We start from the raw sequence: 26,831 nt of genomic DNA, 5'->3' as shown, positions 1-26,831 counted from the left end.
GGAGTGCCCGCATGAAGGCTGTGGGCTCTATGTCACTTACCACAAGCTCACCGATCACGAGAGCGTGTGTCCGCTCGCGCCCTGCAAATGCCCGTGCCCGTCTGCAGCTACGAAGGCTCACCGCCGGTGTTCTCCCACCACATCAGCACCATGCATCCCATGCCCGTGCATAGTATCCAGTACGGCAAGGTGCTCCAGCTGCAAGTGCCAGTGTCGGAGCCATGGCTCTTGCTGTTCGCGGAGGAGGACGGCCGCGCGTTTTTCTTGGTCGGCGGCATGCTCGACATCGGCATGCCTATTGCCGTGTCGGTCGTCTGCTTCAGAGCGGGGGCGTCTCCACTGCCGCACTACGCGACCAAGTTGTGGGCGAACGGCCCGCTGGGGAGCCCAAAGGCAGGATCGATGCCGTCAAGGTGGAAATCGAGGTGACAAGCAGCAAGGATCCCGGCGACGTCGCTGTGCAGGAGCTGACCTTCTTCACAGTTCCGCCCAAGCTGCTGGCCGGGGCTGGGTTGTCGAGGACAGTGTCCCTCCATATTCAGACTGACAAGCTCACCTCCTAAATGATTCTATAGTGCCTTTTGTTTATCTTAGTAATATGCTAATATAGGGGTTAGCTCGGTCTACTTTATCTTAAGAGATGGTGGGTTTTGGTGGCGATGCAGGAATTACTTCGACATCAGATCAATAGTTAAAGTAATTTCCAATAGTCGAATGGATATTTTGTGTCTGTTCGATATAAAAATCCTTTGGGTAAGAAGTATAAGCAACTTATATGCTTGTTTGTTCAGGAAGTGTTGCATACTTGTGCGAGTTGACGCGACACATCAAAGTAGTACTACTACTAGTAGTACTCCCTCCAATCCTAATTTCTCTGCGCATAAGTCGAGGCGCAGATACCAAGGAGGGCCTGGTTGTGTCTATACTTGGATAACTCACCCGACTGCGCACCAGGAAAACGAAGCTCGTGTCGTGTTGGTGCCGTGTGACATTAACCAAAACCTCGCGCCTCCAGCTTAGCCTCCGCGTTTTAAACTTCTCAATCTCAAGGCCAAGGAGCAAAGGGAACCTATGATAGAGCCAATTGATGACCCACAAGTATAGGGGATCAATTGTAGCTCTTTTCGATAAGAGTGTCGAACCCAACGAGGAGCAAAAGGAAATGACAAGTAGTTTTCAGTAAGGTAATGTCTGCAAGTGCTGAAATTGCAAGTAGTGGAGTAGTTTGATAGCAAGATAATTTGTAACAAGCAAGTAACGATAATAGTAACAAATATGCAGCAAGGTAGCCTAACCCTTTTGAGGCAAAGGACAGGCCAAAACGGTCTCTTATGATAAGCAAAGCGTTCTTGAGGGTACACGGGAATTTCATCTAGTCACTTTCATCATGTTGGTTTAATTCATGTTTGCTACTTTGATAATTTGATATGTGGGTGGACCGGTGCTTAGGTGCTGTTATTACTTGAACAAACCTCCTACTTATGATTAAATCTCCCGCAAGCATCCGCAACTACGAGAAAAGTATTAAGAATAAATTCTAACCATAGCATTAAACTTTTGGATTCAATCGGTCCCTTACGGAATAGCTCATAAACTGGGGTTTAAGCTTCTGTCACTCTCACAACCCATCATCTAATTGATACTCTACAATGCCTTCCCTTAGGCCCAAATATGGTGAAGTGTCATGTAGTGGACGTTCACATGACACCACTAAGGGAATCACAACATACATACTATCAAAATATCGAACACATATCAAATTCACATGATTACTCGCAACATGATTTCTCCCGTGACCTCAAGAAGAAAAGTAACTACTCACAAATGATAAACATGCTCATGATCAGAGGAGTATTAAATAGCGTAATGGATCTGAACATATAATCTTCGACCAAATAAACCATATAGTAATCAACTACAAGATGTAATCAACACTACTAGTCACCCACAAGCACCAATCTATAGTTCCGGTAACAAGATTGAACACAAGAGATGAACTAGGGTTTGAGATGAGATGGTGCTGTTGAAGATGTTGATGGAGATTGCCCACCCCAAGATGGGAGAGTTTTTGGTGATGATGGTGACGATGATTTCCCCCTCCGGGAGGGAAGTTCCCTCGGCGGAATCGCTCCGCCGAAGGGCAAAAGTGCTCCTGCCCAAGTTCCGTCTCGAGATGGAGGCGCTCAGTCCCGAAAGTCCTCTCCTTATTTTTTTCTAGGTCAAAATGACCTATATACCAGAAGATGGGCACCGGAGGTGGGCCGAGGAGGGCACAACCCACCAGGGCGCGCCTGGGCTCCCTGGCGTGCCCAGGTGGGTTGTGCCCACCTAGTGGCCCCCTCTGGTAGTTATTTACTCCAATAATTCTTATATATTCCATAAAAAATCTCCGTGAAGTTTCAGCTTGTTTGGAGTTGTGCAGAATAGGTAGCCTGACGTAGCTTTTCCAGGTCCAGATTTCCAGCTGTCGGAATTCTCCCTCTTGGTATGTACCTTGTAAATTATGAGAGAAAAGGCATTAGAATTACTCCAAAAAGCATTATTATGGATAAAAACATTATAAATAATAGTAATAAAACATGATGCAAAATGGACGTATCAACTCCCCCAAGCTTAGACCTCGCTTGTCCTCAAGCGAAAGCTGAAATCGAAAAACATGTCCACATGCTTTGAGAGAGAGGTGTCGATAAAAACAAAATACGGACATAGAAGCATCATGTTCATTATCATAACAACAAAAAATTTAAACATAAGACTTTTATCATACACTTCTAATGAATAAATAACAGTTCATCATATAATCGAAGTACAAAGCAAAAGCTCTATTAGAAACCAACAAACTATGTTCTCAGTCAACTTTTGAAACTACAAATCATCATCTTTTCAGGAAGGGTCACATGTCGGAGCCTTTTAGGCAAGTCCACATACTCAACCATCATATAGTCTTCTATGATTTCTAACACTCACCACGTACACATGAGCAAAATGTTTCAACCGGAAACATAGAAAGATAGGGGCTTATAGTTTGGCCTCCCAACATACTCACCTCAAGGGTGATGTCAACAATAAAACTCATGCTATCTATATTCAACTAGACATATGTGCCTAGATCTTTCCTCACCACATGATGCTTGCCAAAGGAGAAAAATAAAAAGGAATAGAAGGAAAACTTTGACTCTTTGCATAAAAGTAAATACATGAAAGTAAAATATAGGCCCTTCGCAGAGGGAAGCAGAGGTTGCCATGCACTTATTTGTTTGTATGCTCAATCCCTTAGTGCAAAAGAACATCACGTTCTATTTCCCCTTAAGATGACAACCTTTATTATGCAGTCTGTCACTTTTATTATTTGTCATCCAAGTTCGTACAACGCTCAATTTTCTCTTACACTAAATGATCTCACACTTTTAGAAGCAATTTTTATTGCCTTTTTGTACCGATGACAACTTACTTGAGGGATCTTGCTCAATCCCTAGGTAGGTATGGTGGACACTTGAAAATAAGATTTGGGTTTAAGGGTTTTTGGATGCACAAGTAGTATCTCTACTTAGTGCTGAATTTTTGGCTAGCAAAGATAGGGGCAAGCACCACATGTTGAAGGATCTATGACAATATGACTTCTATGTGAATATAAACAAACATAAACCATTAAGTTATCTTCCTTGTCCAACGTCAATAATTTTGGCATATAATATTTTGATGAGGGCTCACAATCACAAATGATTTCTAGGATAGTATATTTATATGTGAATCTTCTCTTCCCTTATTAATTCTTTCATGAGTTGCATCATTGACTAATGCTATGTTTGTCAATCTCTAATAAAATTTCCTACCTATACTTTTCCTTATGTGGTGCCATCACCTACCATAGGATTAGTATATGATCTTATTGACTTATTTCCTTTCTTTTATTTATTTCTTTACTATTTTTCTTTCTTTCTTATTTCTTTTCTTTATTGCAACATAAGAGTGAGGAAAGCAAAAACTCAAACTATACTTTATTATATAACTTGCACACGATTACAATGATAGATCACTAAGCAAACTCTCAAATAAGAAAGGATCGAACTAAACTTTTATTCATTCTAAAGCAAAAGATCGAACGAAGACAAGTAAAAGCAAAAAAATAGTGGGATGATACGATACCGGGGCACCTCCCCCAAGCTTGGCGGAAGCCAAGGGGAGTGCCCATACCCGATACTCAGTTCTTCTTTGGTGGTGAGGAAGATGGAGGTGGTGAAGAAGAAGAGATCTTGTCCTCGGATTTCCATGGTAGTGGTCCACCATCATAAGAGGAGGAGTGAGTCTCACGGGTCCTGCAACTAGCAGCCAAACTCACACCTTTAAACCTCGCCTCATATTCAAAGACTTGGTTGAGGGTGAAGATGATGTCCTTCATGGGCTTGCCACCCACCTTGAGATCACGGGAGAGGTCCGTGATCATGAGGTGATTGGCATGGAGTCCACGCTCCACCATCCCCTTGCACCGGAAGACATCTTGCTCCATAGCTTCGAGCCTAGCATCCATGGTTCCCGTCCCCTTGGGACAGGGAACATCGCGAAGGTGAAGCACCCCCTCATGCATCTCAATGACCTGAGGGTGCTGCACCACCTCCCGCAGATATGGGTTGATGACGATCTTGAAGAACTTGTCCTTGGAGGAGCTTGAAGCAGCCATGGTAGATGGGATTTGACAGAAAACAACAAGGAAAAGAGAACAGAGGATTTCTCCGTGATACGGTGGTTAACAGGTTCGGGAAGTATATATAGATTTTTTTATCTTGGAGGACAAGCATACGGATGCCCTCGTGTCGTGTGCCCACCAGGGGACGCTTCCTGGAAGTTTCTTTATTTCCAAAATTCTTAAATATTCGAAAACCGATAAAAAATATTTTTGCGGATTTTTTGGAGTCCGTTTACTTACCGTATCACGTACCTCCTTATTTTCACGATTATGGAGTGTTCTGGAAGGACTCTTTTATGTGTTCTTCCGGTGTCAAAGTTTGGATAATATTACTTTCAACATTAATAGGCGTACCTGAGATGTAATGCTTTATTCGTTGTCCATTGACAACCTTCGGGTTAGTACCTTCGGAATTATTTATTTTGATGGCTCCAGACCGGTAAACCTCCTCGATGACATATGGGCCTTCCATTTTGAGAGGAGCTTTCCTGCAAACAATCTAAAACGAGAGTTGTACAAAAGAACATATTCTCTGACTTTAAACTCACGCCTTTGGATTCTTTTGTCATGCCATCTTTTAACTTTCTCTTTGAATAATTTTGCATTTTCATAAGCTTGGGTTCTCCATTCATCTAAAGAGCTAATATCAAATAACCTCTTTTCACCAGCAAGCTTGAAATCATAGTTGAGCTCTTTAACTGCCCATATGCTTGATGTTCTAACTCAAGAGGCAAATGACAAGCTTTTCCATAAACCATTTTATAAGGAGACATACCCATAGGATTTTTATATGCTGTTCTATAAGCCCAAAGTGCATCATCTAATTTCTTAGACCAATTCTTCCTGGACCTATTGACAGCCTTTTGCAAAATTAATTTTATTTCTCTATTGCCAAGTTCAACTTGACCACTAGACTGAGGATGATAAGGTGATGCAATTCTATGGTTAACATCATACTTAGCAAGCATTTTACAAAAATCACCATGAATAAAGTGTGAACCACCATCAGTCATTAAATACCTAGGGACTCCAAACCTTGGGAAAATAAATTCCTTAAGCATTTTAATAGAGGTGTTGTGATCAGCACTACTGGTTGGAATAGCTTCTACCCATTTAGTAACATAATCAACAACAACCAAAATATGTGTATACCCATTAGAGGAAGGAAAAGGTCCCATGTAATCAAATCCCCAAACATCAAATGGTTCAACAGCAAGTGAATAATTCATAGGCATTTCTTGACGCTTACCGATATTACCTATTCTTTGGCATTCATCACAAGATGAGACGAACTTACGGGCATCCTTAAAGAGAGTAGGCCAATAAAATCCAGACTGCAATACCTTGTGAGCAGTTCTATCTCCAGCATGATGCCCTCCATAAGCTTCGGAGTGACATTTCAGTAGGATTTGTCCCTGTTCATGCTCAGGTACACAACGTCTAATAATACCATCTACTCCTTCTTTATAAAGATGTGGGTCATCAAGCACATTTTCAAGCCTAGACAAGTTATCAACTACGGGGTTCTCAGCTCCTTTTCTATCAATGATATGTAGATCAAATTCTTGTAACAAGAGAACCCAATGAATAAGTCTAGGTTTAGCATCTTTCTTTTCCATAAGATATTTAATAGCAGCATGGTCTGTGTGAATAGTTACTTTGGAATCAACAATATAAGGTCTAAATTTATCACAAGCAAACCCAACTGCTAAAAATTCTTTCTCAGTAGTACCATCATTTCTTTGAGCACTGTCTAGAGTTTTACTAGCATAATGAATAACATTCAATTTCTTATCAACTCTTTGTCCTAGAACAGCACCAACAGCATAATAACTAGCATCACATATAATTTCAAAAGGTAAGTTCCAATCAGGTGGTTGAACAATAGGTGCAAAAATTAAGGCTTTGTTGAGTGTTTCAAAGGCTTCTAAACAATCATCATCAAAAACAAAAGGAATATCCTTCCACAAAAGACTAGTGAGAGGCCTAGAAATTTTAGAGAAGTCTTTGATAAATCTCCTATAGAAACCAGCATGACCTAGGAAACTACGAATACTTTTATATCTTTAGGACATGGAATTTTCTCAACGACATCAACCTTAGCTTGGTCCACTTCAATACCTCTTTCAAAAATTTTATGACCCAAGACAATGCCTTCATTAACCATAAAGTGGCACTTATCCCAATTCAAGACAAGATTTGTTTGTTCACATCTCTGCAAAACTCGATCAAGATTGCTGAAACAATCATCAAAAGACTTCCCATAAACAAAAAAGTCATCCATGAAAACCTCAACAATCTTTTCACAAAAATCAGAGAATATAGCAGTCATACATCTTTGAAAGGTAGCAGGTGCATTACATAAACCAAAAGGCATACGTCTATAAGCATAGGTTCCAAAAGGACAAGTAAAAGTGGTCTTTTCTTAATTAGGTTGAGAAACAGGTATTTGTGAAAAGCCAGAATATCCATCAAGGAAGCAAAAGTGTGTGTGCTTAGATAATCTTTCAAGCATTTGATCAATAAAAGGCAAAGGCAATGATCTTTTCTAGTTGCTTTGTTTACTTTTCTAAAATCAATTACCATTCTATAGCCTGTGACAATTCTTTGTGGGATAAGTTCATTCTTATCATTAGGAACAACAGCTATACCTCCTTTCTTAGGGACACAATGAACAGGACTTACCCATCTACTATCAGCTATGGGATAGATTATACCTGCTTCTAGAAGTTTTAATATTTCCGTTCTTACCACCTCTTTCATCTTCGGATTTAACCGACGTTGGTGGTTAACAACTGGTTTAGCATCAGGTTCCATATTAATTTTGTGCTGACATAGAGTGTGACTAATGCCCTTTAAATCATCAAGAGTATATCCAATAGCAGCCCAGTGCTTCCTTAGAACTTTCAATAATCATTCTTCTTCATGTTCTGAAAGGTTAGCACTGATAATAACAGGATATATTTTCTTTTCATCAAGATAAGCATATTTCAAAGTGTTTGGCAATTATTTTAATTCAAACATAGGATCACCTTTAGGTGGAGGAGGACCTCCTAGAGTTTCAATAGGCAAATTGTGTTTAAGTAGAGGATGTTGTTCAAAGAAAATCTTATCTATTTCATTTCTTTCATGCATATGTAAATCATTTTCATGGTCTAGCAAATACTGTTCTAAAGGATCAGTAGGTGGCACATCAATAGAAGCAAGACCAATTAATTCATCCTTACTAGGCAGTTATTTTTCATGAAGATTTCTACTAAACTTGGAAAAATTAAACTCATGAGACTCACCACCAAAACTAACACCGACAGTTTTTTTCTTACAATCTATCTTAGCATTAACTGTGTTCAAGAAAGGTCTACCAAAGATAATGGGACAGAAGTCATCTTGTGGGGAACCAAGAACAAGAAACTCAGTAGGGTATTTTATTTTCCCACACAAGACTTCAACATGTCTAACAATCCCAAATGGTGATATGGTGTCTCTATTAGCAAGTTTAATAGTAACATCTATTTCTTCTATCTCAGCGGGTGCTATGTCTTTCATAATTTCTTGATATAAAGTGTAGGGAATAGCACTCACACTAGAACCCATGTCACATAAGCCATGATAACAGTGATCTCCTATTTTAACTGAGATGACAGGCATGCCCACAACAGGTCTATGTTTATCCCTTTTATCGGGTTTGGCAATTCTAGCAGCTTCTTCACAGAAGTAAATAACATGCCCATCAATATCTTCTTCTAAGAGATCTTTAACCATAGTTATGCTAGGTTCTACTTTAATTTGTTCATCAGGTTTAGGTGTTCTAATATAGATTTTGTTAACCAGAGTTGAAACTTTAGCATGTTCCTTTATCCTAAGAGGAAAAGGTGGTTTCTCAATATAAGCAGAGGAGACAACTGGATTAGCATTATAAATTATAGTTTCTTCTTTAACCGGTACCGGTTCTTTAATTTCTTCTTTAATAGGTGCTTCTCTTTAGGGAGTTCAACATGAGTAGCAAATGATTCACAAAGGAGGCTACTATCTCAGAGTCAAGTCCATATTTAGTGCTAAACTTTTGAAAAACATCGATATCCATAAAAGATTTAACACAATCATACTTAAGTTTAATACCTGACTCTTTACCTTCATCAAGTTCCCAATCTTCAGAGTTGCATTTAATTCTTTCCAAAAGATCCCAATGGAATACAATAGTCTTCTTCATAAAAGAACCAGCACAAGAAGTATCAAGCATGGTTTGATCATTACGAGAAAGCCGAGCATAAAAATTCTGGATAATAATTTCTCTTGAGAGCTCATGATTGGGGCATGAATATAACATTGACTTAAGCCTCCCCCAAGATAGAGCGATACTTTCTCCTTAACGAGGCCGAAAATTATATATATAATTCTGATCACGATGAACTAGATGCATAGGATAATTTTTTTGATGGAACTCCAATTTCAAACGATTCCAATTCCATGATACAATATCACCGCATAGCCTATACCATGCCAATGATTTTCCCTTCACAGATAAAGGTAAAATCTTTTTCATCACTTCATCTCCGGGTAAACCTGCAAGCTTAAACAATCCACAAATTTGTTCCACATATATCAAGTGCATATCAGGATGTTCTGTTCCATCTCCTGCATAAGGATTAGCTAGCAGTTGTTCTACCATACCCGAAGGAATTTCATATTCAATACTTTCAGTAGGTGTAGTAGGTTGAGGGGTAGTTAATTGTGGTTCCGGACAAGGTGAAGATACCCCGAACAAACCCCTCAAAGGATTGTTTTCCATAGCAACAAGTGACAATAAATTTCAGCACACTATATAAATGTTTCCTTACTAAATTCCACTTACCAAAGGCGCTTCACTCCCCGGCAACGGTGCCAGAAAATAGCCTTGATGACCCACAAGTATAGGGGATCAGTTGTAGCTCTTTTCGATAAGTAAGAGTGTCGAACCCAACGAGGAGCGGAAGGAAATAACAAGTAGTTTTCAGTAAGGTAATGTCTGCAAGTGCTGAAATTGTAAGTAGTGGAGTAGTTTGATAGCAAGATAATTTGTAACGAGCAAGTAACGATAATAGTAACAAATATGCAGCAAGGTAGCCCAATCCTTTTGAGGCAAAGGATAGGCCAAAACGGTCTCTTATTATAAGCAAAGCGTTCTTGAGGGTACACGGGAATTTCATCTAGTCACTTTCATCATGTTGGTTTAATTCGTGTTCGCTCCTTTGATAATTTGATATGTGGGTGGACCGGTGCTTAGGCGCTGTTCTTACTTGAACAAACCTCCTACTTATGATTAACCCTCCCGCAAGCATCCGCAACTACGAGAAAAGTATTAAGAATAAATTCTAACCATAGCATTAAACTTTTGGATCCAATCGGTCACTTACGGAATAGCGCATAAACTGGGGTTTAAGCTTCTGTCACTCTCGCAACCCATCATCTAATTGCTACTCCACTTGTAGCACCCAAGATGTGATTATATCCCAATCACGTGATGAATTTATGATTGGGGCACAACCGCATTTCGAGCGCATAGCAAGGTGGACATCATTACAACATACCATGTACTGAATAGATGAGAATACAAGATGAAGGCTTACACTCGCCACAAGCCACAACATGAATACAACAGTTCATCAATACATAGCAATCACCATACAAAAGAGCAGGATCTGACTACGGATGAAATCAAACGAAAAAGAACGACATCCACCATGCTAATCCCAGGCTCCCCGACCCCGAACCTATCCCTTGATTAAAGAAGAAGAAGCAGAAGAACTCCAAAACAAGCAAGCATCGCTCTCACGTCATGAGTCGCTTTACCTGTACCTACAACTGTTGTTGTAGTAATCTATGAGCCACGAGGACTCAGCAATCCCATTACCATGGGTATCAAGACTAGCAGAGCTTAATGGGTAAGGAAAGGATAAGTGGTGAGGTTGCAGCAGCACTAAGCATTGTATGGTGGCTAACTTACGAGTACAGGAGTAGGACGAGAAACTACGCAAACGATCGCAAACTAGTAATGATCAAGAAGTGATCCTGAACTACTTACGTTCAAACATAACCCAACCGTGTTCTCCTCTCGAACTTCCCCGAAAAGAGACAATCATGGTTACACACGTAGTTGGTGTATTTTAGTTGAGTTTACTTCAAGTTCACTACAACCGGATATTAACAAATTCCCATATGCCACATAACCGCGGGCACGGCTCTCGAAAGTTTAAACCCTGCAGGGGTGTCCCAACTTAGCCCATGACAAGCTCATGATCCGTGGAGACAATCCTCCATCGCGGGACCCTCCGATCAGACTCGGAATCCCGGTGCACAAGACATTTTGAAATGGTAAAACAAAACCAGCAAGACCGCCCGAATGTGCCGACAAATCCCGATAGGAGCCGCTCGTATCTCGTTCTCAAGGCACACCGGATAAGACATCCTACGAGTAAAACCAGACCTCGAGTTGCCCCGTGGTGGCCTCGCAGTCTGCTCGGTTTGGACCAGCACTCAGAGGAGCACTGGCCTGGGGGGTTGATTAATTCTCCTCGGGTGCTAGTCGATCCCTATGCAAGTTTTAGTTGTTATTAGGCAAATGGTAAAACCAATGTTGGGCCTTGCTGGAAGAGTTTATTCAAAGCGAACTGTCAAGAGGGGCCCATAAACCCTCATCGTGTTAGGGACGCAAAATCAAGGAACATAACACCGGTATGACGGAAACTAGGGCGACAAGAGTGGAACAAAACACCAGGCAAAAGGCCGAGCCTTCCACCCTTTACCAAGTATATATGTGCATTGATTAAATAAGAGATATTGTGATATCTCATGATATCCATGTCCCAACATGGAACAACCTGCAAGTACACCTGCAACTAGCAACGCCATAAGAGGGGCTGAGCAAAGCGGCAACATAGCCAAACAATGGTTTGCTAGGATGGTGGAAAAGGTTAGAGGCTATCATGGCAATTTGGGAGGCTTGATAAACAAGTGGTAGGTAGCGCGACATAGCGATAGCATCGAGACAACTAGCAAAGCAAAGATAGTAGTGAGATCCAAGGTGACGGTCATCTTGCCTGAAATCCCGCTAGGAAGAAGACTGAATCCATGAAGAAGACGAACGGGCGTAGTCGAACGAATCCTCACAATCGCAACGATAACCGAAACTATCGAGAAGAAGCACAACCGGAAAGAAGCAAACAACATGGTAAACACACATATCATAACCATGGCATGATGCACAATCAAGTATGATGCATGTCCGGTTTAAAGAGGCATGGCATGGCAAAGTGCAACAAACAATACTACGAATTAAGTGGAGCTCAATATGCAACGAGTTGCATATTAACGAAACTTCACAACAATTATTTAGTTCTCTCCCATTTAAGGTACTCACCAATATTAAATGTTGGTTAACATGGCAAGAGGTGAAGCATAATAAAACTAGCTATCTAGGCAAGTTTAAATGAGGCCGGAATGACAAACAACAATTCCGGAAAATCCCCATGTGCGTATTTTGGATTTGGTACTGTTCTGCCATAAACCATATTTTAGAGTTGTTAAACATGCAAAGTAAGTGTGTCATGTTAATCTATGCATTTTTCCACCCCAATTACATATAAAGTTTATTTAATTCGGAGCTACGATTATTTAGTTATGAAATAAATCATTTTAACATGCTATTTAGCAAATTAATTGCAAACAACATTTCAAACATTTTTAACATGGATGAAAGTTAAATATTGTGAAATTAGATGAAATTCTAAGCAGTTTACATATTTAAAACGTTTTAATCCGATGCACGGTTGTTGAGTTATTATATGCATGAACAAAGAGGGTTTTTCTGTAAAACTGTAAATCTCTGGAAAGTAGCTAAATTCGTCCAGAGGAAAAAAACATGACATGGGCCGAAACTGTCCAGCCCAACAGTGCACAGGGGGAGTTTGGGTGGCAGCTCACATCGGCCTTGGGCCGGCTGCGACTTGGCGAAGGCGCGGAAAACGGGAGAAGCAGGACTTAGCGCTGGTCGACGTCCTCACGTGCTCGCACGCAGAAGCAGGGGAACAACGCGCCAGCACGATGCAGAGGACGCAGCAGGCGGCGGGGCGCGGGGAGATCGGCCGGATCTCGTCGGATCCCGCGCGAGGAGGACGGGAACGGGCGGTCCGATGACGGGGCAGCTTGAGCGCGGGGGATCAGGGCACGGGACGAGGCCAGGACCGCGGGGTCGAGCTCGTTCCCGAGCAGAGGACAACGGTGGCGGACTTGGCGCGATTCCGGCGACGCAGACGAGGCGAGGAGGAGTGGATCCAGGTGGGGGCATCCAGGGAAAGGGCGCGGGCACGGATCCAACGGAGACGAGCTTGAGGCGGCCATGGGCGTAGTTCTTCTGCGAGGAACACGGGGAAGAGAGGTTAGAGTCGAGAGACAAGAAGAACGGGAGGAAGGAGGGCGCGAGGAGGCCCGGCCTGGATCTGGCGGCGCGCGGGGAGGTCCTGTTGGCGCTGCTGCTCATCACCGGCGGGGACGGCTGGCTCGATCCGCTCGGGTTCGAGCTCCTGCGGGGCTCGCGCGAGGGAGGCTGCTCGGGGCCGCTGCGTCGTTGGATCAAAATCCAACGGAGCAGAGGAGACGTGGCTGAATGATTGGACTGGATCGGGAGGAGGCTGCGGGATTGGTTCAGAGCTGAAAACGAGGGAGGTGGTCGGAGGCTGCTGGCTGAATTGAGGGGATCAGGAGGGATCCGGAGGTAGGTGGCGGCGGCGGGTGAGGGGATGGATGGATTGGACAGGCTAGCTAGGGTTAGACTGTTTATATAGGTAGGGGCTACCTCGTCCCTTCGATCCCAATCGGACGGTCGAGAAATAAATAGGTAGAGAGTCCAACAAGGAACCGAAAATATTTTAGGAATGTTTGGGGATGATCCGGACCCATCGGTCACGACTGCCCGGTTCGGGTTCGGGAGAGCTTTCGGACGCGCGCGAGGGGTGGTCTGAGAGAGGTCAACAAAAACAAGGTGCGTGACAAAAGGCCCCGGAGAAGACAAGAGAGAAAACGAAGAACAAGGTTGGAAGTGTGGTTGGTCTAAGAACGGCCAATGACGACAAAGGAGAGACGCGGCAACTATGAACAGATGCAAGTTTTTGAAAACAAATGCGGATGCAATGCTCATGATGACATGATGAAATGCTATTGGGGAACGCAGTAATTTCAAATTTTTTTCCTACGATCACGCAAGATCTATGTGATGCATAGCAACGAGAGGGGAGAGTGTTGTCTACGTACCCTCGTAGACCGTAAGCGGAAGCGTCAAGTGACGCGGTTGATGTAGTCGAACGTCTTCGCGATCCAACCGATCAAGTACCGAAAGCACGGCACCTCTGCGATCTGCACACGTTCAGCTCGGTGACGTACCTCGTACTCTTGATCCAGTTGAGGCCGAGGGAGAGTTCCGTCAGCACGACGGCGTGGTGACGGTGATGATGATGTTACCGGCGCAGGGCTTCGCCTAAGCACTACGACGATATGACCGAGGTGTGTAACTGTGGAGGGGGGCACAGCACACGGCTAAGAAATCAACTTGTGTGTCTATGGGGTGCCCCCTGGCCACGTATATAAAGGATGGAGGGAGGAGAAGGCCGGCCCTCATAGGGCGCGCCCAAGGATTCCACCTCCCACATGGAATAGGAAAAGGGGAAGGGAGAAGTAGAAGGAAGGAAGGGGGCGCCCCCTTTCCCTAGTCCAATTCGGACCAATCCATGGGGAAGGGGCGCAACCACCCTTGAAGCCTTTCTCTCCTTTCCCGTGTGGCCCATTAAGGCCCAATACGAATTCCCGTAACTCTCCGGTACTCCGAAAAATATCCGAATCACTCGGAACCTTTCCGATGTCCGAATATAGCCTTCCAATATATTGATCTTTACGTCTCGACCATTTCGAGACTCCTCGTCATGTCCATGATCTCATCCGGGACTCCGAACTATCTTCGGTCATCAAATCACATAACTCTTTAATACAAATCGTCATCAAACATTAAGCGTGCGGACCCTACGGGTTCGAGAACTATGTAGACATGACCGAGACACATCTCCGGTGAATAACCAATAGCGGAACCTGGATGCTCATATTGGCTCCTACATATTCTACGAAGATCTTTATCAGTTAAACCGCATAACAACATACGTTGTTCCCTTTGTCATCGGTATGTTACTTGCCCGAGATTCGATCGTCGGTATTACCATACCTAGTTCAATCTCGTTACTGGCAAGTCTCTTTACTCGTTCCGTAATGCATCATCCCGCAACTAACTCATTAGTCACATTGCTTGCAAGGCTTATAGTGATGTGCATTACCGAGAGGGCCCAGAGGTACCTCTCCGACAATCGGAGTGACAAATCCTAATCTTGATCTATGCCAACTCAAAAAACATCATCGGAGACACCTGTAGAGCATCTTTATAATCACCCAGTTACGCTGTGACGTTTGATAGCACACAAAGTGTTCCTCTGGTATTCGGGAGTTGCATAATCTCATAGTCATAGGAACATGTATAAGTCATGAAGAAAGCAGTAGCAATGAAACTGTAACGATCATAATGCTAAGCTAACGAATGGGTCTTGTCCATCACATCATTCTCCTAATGATGTGATCCCGTTCATCAAATGACAACTCATGTCTATGGCTAGGAAACTTAACCATCTTTGATTAACGAGCTAGTCAAGTAGAGGCATACTAGGAAAATTTCGGTGAGTTCCCGGTTATGGTGGGTGGTCGGGGGCTGAGCGATGCACGTTTCTCTCGTACACGTACGCGCGTGTGTGCGAGGCGTTGGGCTGTAACTGAACCCGAGCGAGGCGTTGGGCTCTAACTGAACCCAAGCGATTGCACTGCAGGCTACGCGTTACTGAACCCGAGCGATCAATCGATGGCTGTTAACTGAACCCGATCGAGCGATTCCTCCGCTACTGCTGCTAACTGAAGCCGATCGATGCTAGCTCTGGATGAACAATGAGCGTTGCGGGGGGGGGGGGGGGGTTGGATGAACAGTGAGCGGTGGGGGTGGATGAACAGGACCCTGATCGATCGAGCCGGTTGGGGCTGGATGAACAGGACCCCGTGGAGGGCTGGATGAATAGGACGACCCCGCGGAGGGCTGGATGAACAGTAGACGGTGGAGGGGTGGATGAAAACTAGCCCGTGGAGGGGTGGTTGAACAGGAGCCCGTGGAGAGGGGTGGTTGAACAGTAGCCGGTGGAGTAGCGCGCGGCGGAGGCTAGATGAACAGGACCCCGTGGATGAACAGTCGCAGGTGGAGGCTGGAGGAGGTCGACGGTGGATGAACAGTAGCCCGTGGAGGCTGGAGGAGGTCGACGGTAGAGATGAACAGTATCCCCCGGAGTCCCGTTTTGCGGTACGCCACACCCTTCCCGATGAAACAGGACCCCCGTTTCGACCGTAGCGCTCCAACACAAGTCCGTTTCCTCCGTTTTGCGGTACGCCACACCCCTCCCGATCAACAGGACCCCGTTTCGACCGTAGGAGGTCCAACACAAGTCCGTTTCCTCTGTTTTGCGGTACGCCAGACCCCTCCCGATGAACAGGATCCCGTTTCGAACGTGGCCGGTCGAACACAAGGTCGTTTCCTCCGCTCTGCGGCACGCCAGGCCTCGTTTCCATCGGCTGTTCCGTCCAAGCCCTCCCGATGAACACGACGACGCATTCCGTTCCGACCCAACCGGTTGGCTCCCCATGAACACGACGACGACGCTGTTTCTCCGTTCCGACCCAGCCATGTACACGAGCCCTGGCCGTACCTATGCGCGAGTAGGCGTTCGAGACCCCGCCCGTATGTACGTACATGGCCGTATTTTGTTTCTTGCACACTGGCCGCTATACGTACTGAAGGAAATATGCCCTAGAGGCAATAATAAAGTATTATATATTTCCTTATATCATGATAAATGTTTATTATTCATGCTAGAATTGTATTAACCGGAAACATAATACATGTGTGAATACATAGATAAACAGAGTGTCACTAGTATGCCTCTACTTGACTAGCTCGTTAATCAAAGATGGTTATGTTTCCTAGCCATAGACATGAGTTGTCATTTGATTAATGGGATCACCTCATTAGGAGAATGACGTGATTGACTTGACCCATTTTGTTAGCTTAGCACCCGATCGTTTAGTATGTTGCTATTGCTTTCTTCATGACTTATACATGTTCCTATGACTATGAGATTATGCAACTCCCGTTTACCGGAGGAACACTTTGTGTGCTACCAAACGTCACACGTAAATGGGTGATTATAAAGGTGCTCTACAGGTGTCTCCAAAGGTACTTGTTGGGTTGGCGTATTTCGAGATTAGGATTTGTCACTCCGATTGTCGGAGAGGTATCTCTGGGCCCACTCGGTAATGCACATCACTATAAGCCTTGCAAGCATTGTGACTAATGAGTTAGTTACGGGATGATGTATTACGGAACGAGTAAAGAGACTTGCCAGTAACGAGATTGAACTAGGTATCGAGATACCGACGATCAAATCTCGGGCAAGTAACATACCGGTGACAAAGGGAACAACGTATGTTGTTATGCGGTCTGACCGATAAAGATCTTCGTAGAATATGTGGGAGCCAATATGGGCATCCAGGTCCCGCTATTGGTTATTGACCGGAGACGTGTCTCGGTCATGTCTACATAGTTCTCGAACCCGTAGGGTCCGCACGCTTAACGTTACGATGACAGTTTTATTGATTTTTGATGTACCGAAGGAGTTCGGAGTCCCGGATGAGATCGGGGATATGACGAGGAGTCTCGAAATGGTCGAGACATAAAGATCGATATATTGGACGACTATATTCGGACTTCGGAAAGGTTCCGAGTGATTCGGGTATTTTTCGGAGTACCGGAGAGTTACAGGAATACGTATTGGGCCTTATTGGGCCATACGGGAAAGAAGGAAAAGGGCCTCAAGGGTGGCCGCACCCCTCCCCTTGGTCTGGTCCGAATTGGACTAGGGAAGGGGGGCGCCCCCTTCCTTCCTTCTCTTTTTCCCTTCCTCTTTTCCTATTCCATATGGGAGGTGGAATCCTACTAGGACTAGGGAGTCCTAGTAGGACTCCACACTTGGTGCGCCCCTCCTAGGGCCGGCCTCCTCCTCCGTTGCTCCTTTATATATGGGGGCAGGGGGCACCCCATGGACACAACAATTGATCCTTGAGATCTCTTAGCCGTGTGCGGTGCCCCCTTCCACCATATTACACCTCGATAATACCGTTGCGGAGCTTAGGCGAAGCCCTGCGTCGGTGGAACATCATCATCGTCACCACGCATTACTGGAATCAGCTAATTTGCCATCTGCCAGCTCTTTGCCGTCTGCTAGCTGACGGCAAAGAAGCTCTTTGCCATCAACTACACATAGGCAGACGGCAAAGAAAAGGCTGACGGCAAAGAAGCTCTTTGCCATCAGCCAGCTCTTTGCCGTCTGCCAGCCGACGGCAAAGAATCTTTGCCGTCCGCTGGCAGACGGCAAAGAGTGTGGTGGCCCCCACCCCCCGCTCGTTTGAAAAAATCTTAACGGCCCACCTCTTTGCCGTCCGCTAGCAGACGGCAAAGAGGCAAAAAGGCGGACGGCAAAGGCTGGCTGACGGCAAAGAGGGCACTTGACTAACGGCCGGTACCCCCCCGCCCGTTACTCACTTCGTCCTCGCCCTTCTCCTCCCACCCCGCCGCCGCCGCCGGCCGCCGCCCCGTCGCCCCCGCCGCCCCGGCTCCCCGCCGCCCCACCGCCCCATCCCCCCGCCGCCCCGCGCCCCACCGCCGCCCCGGCCCCCCGCCGCCCCGCGCCCCGCGCCGCCTCCTCCACCGCCCCGCCCCGGCCCCCCGCCGCCTGGGCCCCCGCCGCCCCGCCTCCTCCACCGCCCCGCCCCGGCCCCCCGCCGCCTCGCCTCCTCCACCGCCCCGCCCCGGCCCCCCGTCGCCGGCCCCTCCCCGACCCGTCGCCGCCCCCCACAGTGAGCCCCTCCCATTTTTTTCTTCTGTTTTTTTGTTTTTTTCTGTTTAGATAAGGTTTTTTAGTTTATGTTTTTTCAGTTTAGAATTAATTAGTTTAGGTTATTTAGTTTAATTAGTTTAGGTTTAATTAGTTTAAATAGTTTAGTTTTAATTAGTTTAGGTTTTTAGTTTAGGTTTAGGTTAAGTAGAAGGGGGAAGAAGAAGAAGAAGAAGAAGAGGAAGAGGAGGAGGAGAAAGAAGAAGAAGAAGAAGAAGAAGAAGAAGAAGAGGAGGAGGAGGAGGAGGAGGAGGAGAAAGAAGAAGAAGAAGACGGGGGATGAGAAGAAGTAGAAGTAGTAGAAGAATGAGAAGACCCCCTGACCCCCCAACCCCGACACCACACCCCGACACCCGACCCCGACTCCACCCCGACACCCGACCCCCTAACCCCCTGACCCCGACACGACACCCCGACCCCCTAACCCCCGACCCCGACACGACACCCCGACCCCCCGACCCCGAAACAGCACCCCGACCCCGACACGGCACCCCGACACCGACACGACACCCCGACCCCCGACACGACACCCCCGACACCCCGACCCCGAGACCCCGACCCCGACCCCGACCCCGAGACCCCGACCCCGACCCCGACCCCGACCCCGACACCCCGACCCCGAGCCTGACCCGACACCCCGACCCCGACACCGACACGGCACCCCGACCCCGACCCGACACCCCGACCCCGAGACCCCGACCCCGACACGGCACCCCGAGACCGACACGACACCCCGACCCCCGACACCTCCCGAAAAGGTGTTCTTTGGCCTTCCAGAAGCCGACGGGGTCATATATTTGTGAATTATTAGTTAGGTCATATATCTTTCGATTTTGTTATGAAAAACATCATATATAATTGTGTTGATCGGGTAGTTTTAAATGTGCAGTTGTTTCATCGCTGCGAGGTTTGGTGTTCGACGACCTCGCCGTGCGTTTGACGAGCTCTGCCCCTTCGTTCGTGGGTGAGCACAAATGACATGTCCTCCTCCCCCATTAATTATTTGATCTATTCCGATGAAACTTGATAGCTAGATATATATGTGTCTTGAATCATCAGTATGCGTAACCAATATGTGTCTCCCGTTCGAAAGCGTCATAGCATGCATTTGCATATTGATAACCTTGATTCTTTCGAATTGTCCAACGCTATCCATGGACAGCCCGAGTATGTTTAGATTGGGTTCGTTTTCCCATATGCTTTGCTCCGGATCCGACGCATAAATTTCGTCAGTGCCTCCCCTGTTGTTCTCCGGGTACACATCCTCTCTGTTTATTGCAGAGACGTGTATCAGGAGAACAGCGGGGAGGTGCTGCCGAAATTTTGCGTAGGATCCGGGGCATAGCATGGGAAAATGAACCCAATCTAAACATACTCGGGTGGGATTAGGACCTATCATGACCTATTAGAGTGTAGGTTGCATGGACGTAATAAAATTGACAAAGTAGATCAACTGATGAATACATACATGGTGAATTATATATATATATATATATATATATATATATATATATTTGTTGTGTGTCTAGTAGCTCTGAAAGTCAAGATGAGTGATCGTGCGTGGATGTACACCGGTCACACTGGTCAGAACAAATGGAGCACTGAATGGTTCACAAAAACCAAGGGGTTTGTGCGAGCCGCATTTGAAAATGGCCAGAGGAAAACCTGGTGCCCCTGTTTACGGTGCGGCAATTGGGAAAAGAGGACAGAGGCTGAAATGGGCAAACACCTGCAGAAGAGTGGTTTTACGCCCGATTATACGGTGTGGACATTTCATGGTGAGTCTGCCCAACGTGACCGAGCTGAGGTGGATCGTCGTCGCACCGACGAGCATGGTACCGGGATGGAAAACATGGTGCAAGACTTTGATGATGCTCGGGATTCGGAGGAGGAGATGGAGGAATCTGCAAAGGCCTTCAATGAAATGTTGGAGTCTTCAAAACGTCCGCTCCATGAGCACACTGAGCTTTGTCAGTTGGATGCCATCTCACAAGTAATGGCTCTGAAGGCTCAGTTCAACTTGGGCAGAGAATGCTACGATGCAATGATGACAGTATTTGGACGCTTTCTACCCAAAGGCCATGTAATGCCTGCAAACCTGTACCAGTCGGACAAAATCCTCCGTGCACTGAAGATGCCCTATGATAAGATACATGCCTGTGAGAAAGGATGTGTCTTGTTTAGGCTTGACTATGCGGACTTGAACTATTGTCCCATTTGCAAGTCTTCCAGGTATGTTGTGGTAGACAACGGTATGGGTGAGAAGACACAGACCAAAATCCCCGTTAGTGTTCTTCGGTATATGCCAATCGTACCAAGACTTCAACGTCTTTTCATGGTCGAAGAGACGGCCAGACAGATGACATGGCACAAAACGGGCAAAAGAACCGAACTAGATGCAGATGGGAATCTGATGATTGTACACACATCGGATGGTGTTGCGTGGAAAAAGTTGGATGAATTACATGGTGACAAAGCGGCAGATCCGAGGCATCCTCGAGTCGGCATCAGTACGGATGGGTTCAGTGTGTTTGGTATGACGGCAGCCCAATACAGTTGTTGGCCCGTATTTGTCTTTCCACTCAATCTCCCCCCCGGACAGATTATGCAAAGAAAGAACATTTTCCTGACGTTGATAATTCCAGGGCCCAACTATCCGGGGAAAAATATGAATGTGTACATGCAACCGCTTAAGGACGAATTGCAAGAAGCCTGGGATAATGGGTTCAAGACATACGATGCCTATAGCAAACGGAACTTCATAATGCGTGTCTGGTACATGTACTCGACGCATGACTTGCCGGCGTATGCGCTATTCGTTGGCTGGTGTGTGCATGGAAGGTTCCCGTGCCCCACATGCAAGGGAGCTCTTGAGTTTCGTTGGCTTCAGGCCGGTCGCAAGTTTTCTTGCTTCGACATGCATAGACAGTTCCTGAATCCTCGCCATAAGTTCAGGAAAGACAAGAAGAACTTCATCAGAGGTAGAGTTGTCAAAAACTCTGCACCACATGCATTGATAGGCCAACAGACCCTGGATCAGTTAAACGCTCTCGAGCCAGATCCAGAGCGTCCAGGGTACTTCAAGGGGTATAATTCTAAGCACGCCTGGACTCACAAAACATGCTTATGGGATCTGCCTTACTTCAAAGACCTCCTTTGCCCACACAACATCGACGTGATGCACACTGAGAAGAATATCGCCGAGGCACTTTTTGGTACATTGTTCGGCATAGATGGGAAGTCAAAGGATAATACTAAGGCTAGAGTCGATCTGGAGGCGCTATGTGATAGGCCGTTACAAAACATGAAAGAACCGAAAGGAAAGCAGAACTGGACGAAGCCAAAGGCATGGTTCAATCTTGGAAGGCCAGCTATGAGGGAAATTATCTTGTGGGTGAAAATGCAGTTGATGTTCCCCGATGGGTTTGCAGCGAATCTACAGAGGGGAGCCAGTCTTGATAAATTGAAGATATTTGGTCTCAAGAGTCATGATTGGCACATATGGATTGAGCGGGTAATGCCGGTGATGTTGCGTGGCTTCATCCCTGAGGATGAATGGCTAGTACTGGCAGAACTCAGCTATTTCTTCCGTGTTCTTTGTGCGAAAGAACTATCGCCTGGCGTGCTAGAAGAAATGGAAGAGTTGGCGCCGGAGTTGATCTGCAAGTTAGAGAATATCTTTCCACCGGGCTTCTTTAATCCAATGCAACATTTGATTTTGCATCTCCCGACCGAGGCAAGATTGGGGGGGCCCGTGCAAAATCGTTGGTGCTACCCAACTGAGAGGATGCAGAAGACGCTTAGACAAAAATGTAAAAATAAACGTAGAATTGAAGCATCGATGGCTGAGGCATTCATCACTGAGGAGGCGGCAAACTTCGTGACAGCACACTACGAAGCCAAAAATCGTCATTTGCATAATCCGAAGCCTCGGTACAATGCTGACGACCCTAAAAAGGGTGGATCCAACCTCAGCCTATTCAAAGGGAATCTCGCACCAGCCAGTGTTTCAAATCCAGTATCTTTGGATAACGAACAATGGCGGACCATTTCGGTGTATATCTTCAACAACCTGATAGAAGTGCGGCCCTACATCGAGTAAGTTCTCGGTACATAGTTTCGCAACTTCTATTTCCTTTGAACTGCTCTTATTCCTAGATATTTCATACAGTCGATACGTCGCCTTATTCTCGCATGGAGCGGTGATCCAAAAGGATTCTGTCGAAGAGTATGAGCTTCTCGCAAAGCAAGGAGGCGGCTATCCCGGTTTCATCTCTTGGTTCAAACAAACGGTAATTTCTATTAGACTTGTAGGCTAATTTGTAGGCGGCTATCCCGGTTTCATTCGCTAATTTGTGCGTAATGCAACAATCCTTTCATATTAAACTTGTAGGCTAATTCAGAGTCTATGGACGCCGAATTGAGACAAGTCGCTAATGGTTTTGACTATAAGGTCCGTTCATTTGACAAATATGACATCAACGGGTATCGCTTTTGTACCTATGGCAAAGAGCTATCTATGGCCGACCGAAAGTCTACAAATTGTTGTGTATCTGCTATCGGCGAAGGAGGTACCGAGTATTATGGGAGAGTGGAAGCAATTTATGAACTTCTATTCTATGGTGAAAACCCACCGAATGTCGTAGTCTTCAAATGTTATTGGTTTCAGCCGAAGGAGACTAGAAGGACTCATGAACATATAGGGCTAGTTGAAATCAACCAAAGCACCCATTTAGATGTTCCTGATGTCTATATTACGGCTCAACAGGCGACCCAAGTATTCTATCTACCGTGGACCTGCCAAACTAATCCAAATCTGAAAGGTTGGGATGTCATTTATGAAGTGCCGCCACGTGCTAGACTATCTCCCCCAAAGGAAGAGGATTATGAACCTCACATTAACCCAGACACATATGAAGGAGAATTCTTCCAAGAGACACGTCTTTCCAAAAAGCGTTTCAAGAACCGCTATACTTCACCCCAAAACATTGAAGTAGACAGCGACAGTGAATCCGACATCACCCCAGAGGAGGAACAAGAAGAGCCGGAACAAGAAGAGGTTACTGCTGCGGATGACCTGTCATTGCTTGACCGATTACGTCAAGGTGGCCTTGAACATGTTGATGCCACTGAACCCTATGAGCCCGTCATTGATTATAGTGATGATGATGATTATGCATTTATTGATGATACTGATCGAGATTATTAGTAGTGTCAGGTATTAAATTTTTTAATGTTGTACTTGATGATGATACACTTAAGTGATACACATATTATTATTCATGTCGGTCTTTTTTTTATGTTGTACTAATTTCGTTTACTGTTTGTCATGGCAGGTGTTGAAAGATGGTGGGCGCTGGTCGGGAGCGCGCCAAGGCCCCTTCTTCGTCGGCGCGTGGTCTGAGGTCTTCGATTCCAGACGTACCTCTCCGCCGAGCGTTGCTGGACAGTATGTCCACACCGCCGGGCCCTTCTTCGTCGACCGCGGTGCCCAGCAGGGGACGAGGTAGGAAGAGAGGAGGTGGGGCACGTGGTCGCGGGAGAGGAGGTAGGGTGACTGCTACGGCGCCTTCCTCGCCGCCACCCCCAACTGTTTCACCCGAGCACGTGACTGCTAGGGTGGACTCGTCCGAGGAGGAGGCTACACGGACTCCGGTCCATGAGCCTCCGGTCCACGGGTCTTGGGCCCACGAGCCTCGGGTCGACTGGCCTTCGGCCCACGAGAGTTCGGCCCACGAGACCCCGGAGGAGCACACGTCCGGATGGGGTACCTGGCCGGATCAGCCCGAGGAGCCGAGTGGCCATGCTGATGATGGCGGGGAGCCGACTGATCTTGAGGAGGAGGGTGGCACCGTCTACCAGCGTGGTGCTACACGACTCCCGTCCGTGCCGGCGACCCGCGAGCAGAGGTGGTTGATCTTCCCTGATGGGGAGAGGTACGTAAGTGCATTTAATATTTTTGTACCTTCTGCATTCACGTTTCTTCAAATAACTAATGCGTTGGCCTTGTCATGCTGCAGGGGTTGGGACCACCATCATAGTGTCCGCCGGCCCAACTCCGTCCTTGGAGTTCTTTGCCGGCAAAACTTCCCGGGGTTTGTCACGTTGCCTGGTGAGGGTCGGCTTCCAGAGCTTGGGTTGAGCTGGGAGCACTACGTGGCTGCCCCGGCCCCGCCGGATGTCATTATCGACGGTGTCGTGTGCGACACGAGGGCAGACATGGTGATCAGGACGTTCTGGGTAATTTCTCCTTTACACATTTCAAAATCTTCAACTAGCTAGTTATTAATTGTACTAATCAATATCGTCTCATTTGATTGCAGACATTCTACAGGTGTGAGGAGGGATACGAGGAGGACAGCGCAAATGTTATCCAGAACGTCTGCAAGCGCCTACTCCAGAACTTACGGCACGAGGCTCGGGTGCAGGCTGTTCGAGACTACTACGCCTTGCGTGGTATCAAGAAGACCAAGCCGGCGTGCCGCGATAAGTTCCTGAGTAAGGAGCAGTACATGAAGGTAATTCTTAAGGCCTTCTACTTAACTTCCTTCATTTAGTAATTCTTAGCCGTAGCGCTCAAGTTTCTATTTGCTAACTTAGGCGCCTCCGAGATGGTGTGCGGATCGGATGGATTGTTGGGAGGTGTTGGTCGATGAGTGGTGCTCACAAGAATGGCTAGCCCTCCACAACCAGGCCAAGGACAAACGTGCCCAAATGGAAGGTGTGCCACACCATCAAGGCAGCTCCAACTTATATCAGTTCGGGCGCAACTGGGTATGTGGTTTGCTTCATGATTCATGCAATTCATTCATCATGCTAGCTTGAGCCCTTTAATTACTAATTTTCATTGTTTCTCTCTTTCAGGCACGCCACAATAAGGCGGATAAGGTGCCAGAGGTGTATGACCTGTATGCCATGGCCCACACTGGCTCTTTCAAGAAAGTCAAGGCTTTCTCTCAGTCTGACCTCGATGATGCAAACAACTTCACCAACATCTCCTCCCACAACAAGCTCGTGAGATATAGAGATGAGGGGAAGGCGAGGAAAGGGGAGGACTTTAACCCGAGCCAGGGTCCCATTGATCCAGAGCTGGTGATGATATCTGGTGGCGGGAGGTCCCATGGCTCCATAGCCATTGGAGATGGACTTATCTGTTGTCCTAGCACTCTCCCGGAGATCAAGGCGCGCCAGTCGAGCTCCGCTCCTGAGATAAGGCCTCATGAACGGCCAGTGCAACTCGCCATCAAGGTTAGTGATACGTACTCAGTTATCTTTCTCCATTACATTGTGTGCGCTTCCATCAATGATTACAAATGGTCATGTGAGTGGTGTTGCAGGCTGCTATACAGACTGAGAGAGATAGAACGGAGAAACTTCTGGCGGAGGCAGCGGAGAGGCAGCGGGAGATGGAGGAGAGGACGAGAAAGATGATGGAGGAGGAGAGGGCACGGAATGACATGCAGGCAAGGGCCATGTACGAGCTCCTTGTGGTAAGTTTCTTCTGCAGATTACTTGCTAGTCTTAAAATTTGAGTCTCATTACTAACTAGTATGACTCTGTTCTGAAGACCAAATGTGCAGTCTGTGTGCGAGAAGTCCGGTCAGCCCGCTCCGCCAATGCCAGTGATTGCTCCTAGGAGCACGGTGAGTTTAGTTTGAATGGACATTACTTGGTAGTCTTAACATTTGTGTGTCGTAATGCTAACGAGACATTGGAAATGATCTTTGGTGCAGCTTAACTCCAGAAACGCATCGCACGATCCTTCTCCAGGTAGCGGCACTAGCCACCCCGCTCCTACACCTCCCTGATCACGGTAAGTTTCTCTAGTGTTTTGCTTAACAAATGCATAAAGACCTAGACTTAGCTTTATTTCCTCCAATATGCTTACCATAATGACCTAGAGTTAGCTTATTTTCCTCCAAAATGACCCATTTTACCTAGGTTAGCTTATAAATGATGCAGTTCATCCAAGTTAGCTCAAAAATGACCCATTTTACCTAGATTAGCTCCTAAATGATCCATTTTACCTACGTTAGCTTTAAAATGGCCCATTTCACCTAGGTTAACTCCAAAATGACCCATCTTACCTA

General features: G+C 46.2%; 1 long non-coding RNA gene across 1 annotated transcript; it reads right to left on the bottom strand.

The window, feature by feature from the left end:
• Positions 1-1,854: 1,854 nt before the first annotated feature.
• LOC141023447 (uncharacterized) lies at positions 1,855-13,458 on the bottom strand. The gene is made up of 2 exons (XR_012184957.1): positions 12,644-13,458; positions 1,855-11,850 (listed from the first exon to the last, which is right to left on the bottom strand). It is a non-coding gene; the product is annotated as an uncharacterized lncRNA (long non-coding RNA).
• Between the last annotated feature and the right edge of the window lie 13,373 nt (positions 13,459-26,831).

Source organism: Aegilops tauschii, chromosome 5 (genome assembly GCF_002575655.3).
Source record: "Aegilops tauschii subsp. strangulata cultivar AL8/78 chromosome 5, Aet v6.0, whole genome shotgun sequence".
NCBI classification, from domain to species: Eukaryota; Viridiplantae; Streptophyta; class Magnoliopsida; order Poales; family Poaceae; genus Aegilops; species Aegilops tauschii.
Note: the sequence above shows the minus strand (reverse complement) of the source record. Positions and strands in the feature narration are given on the sequence as shown.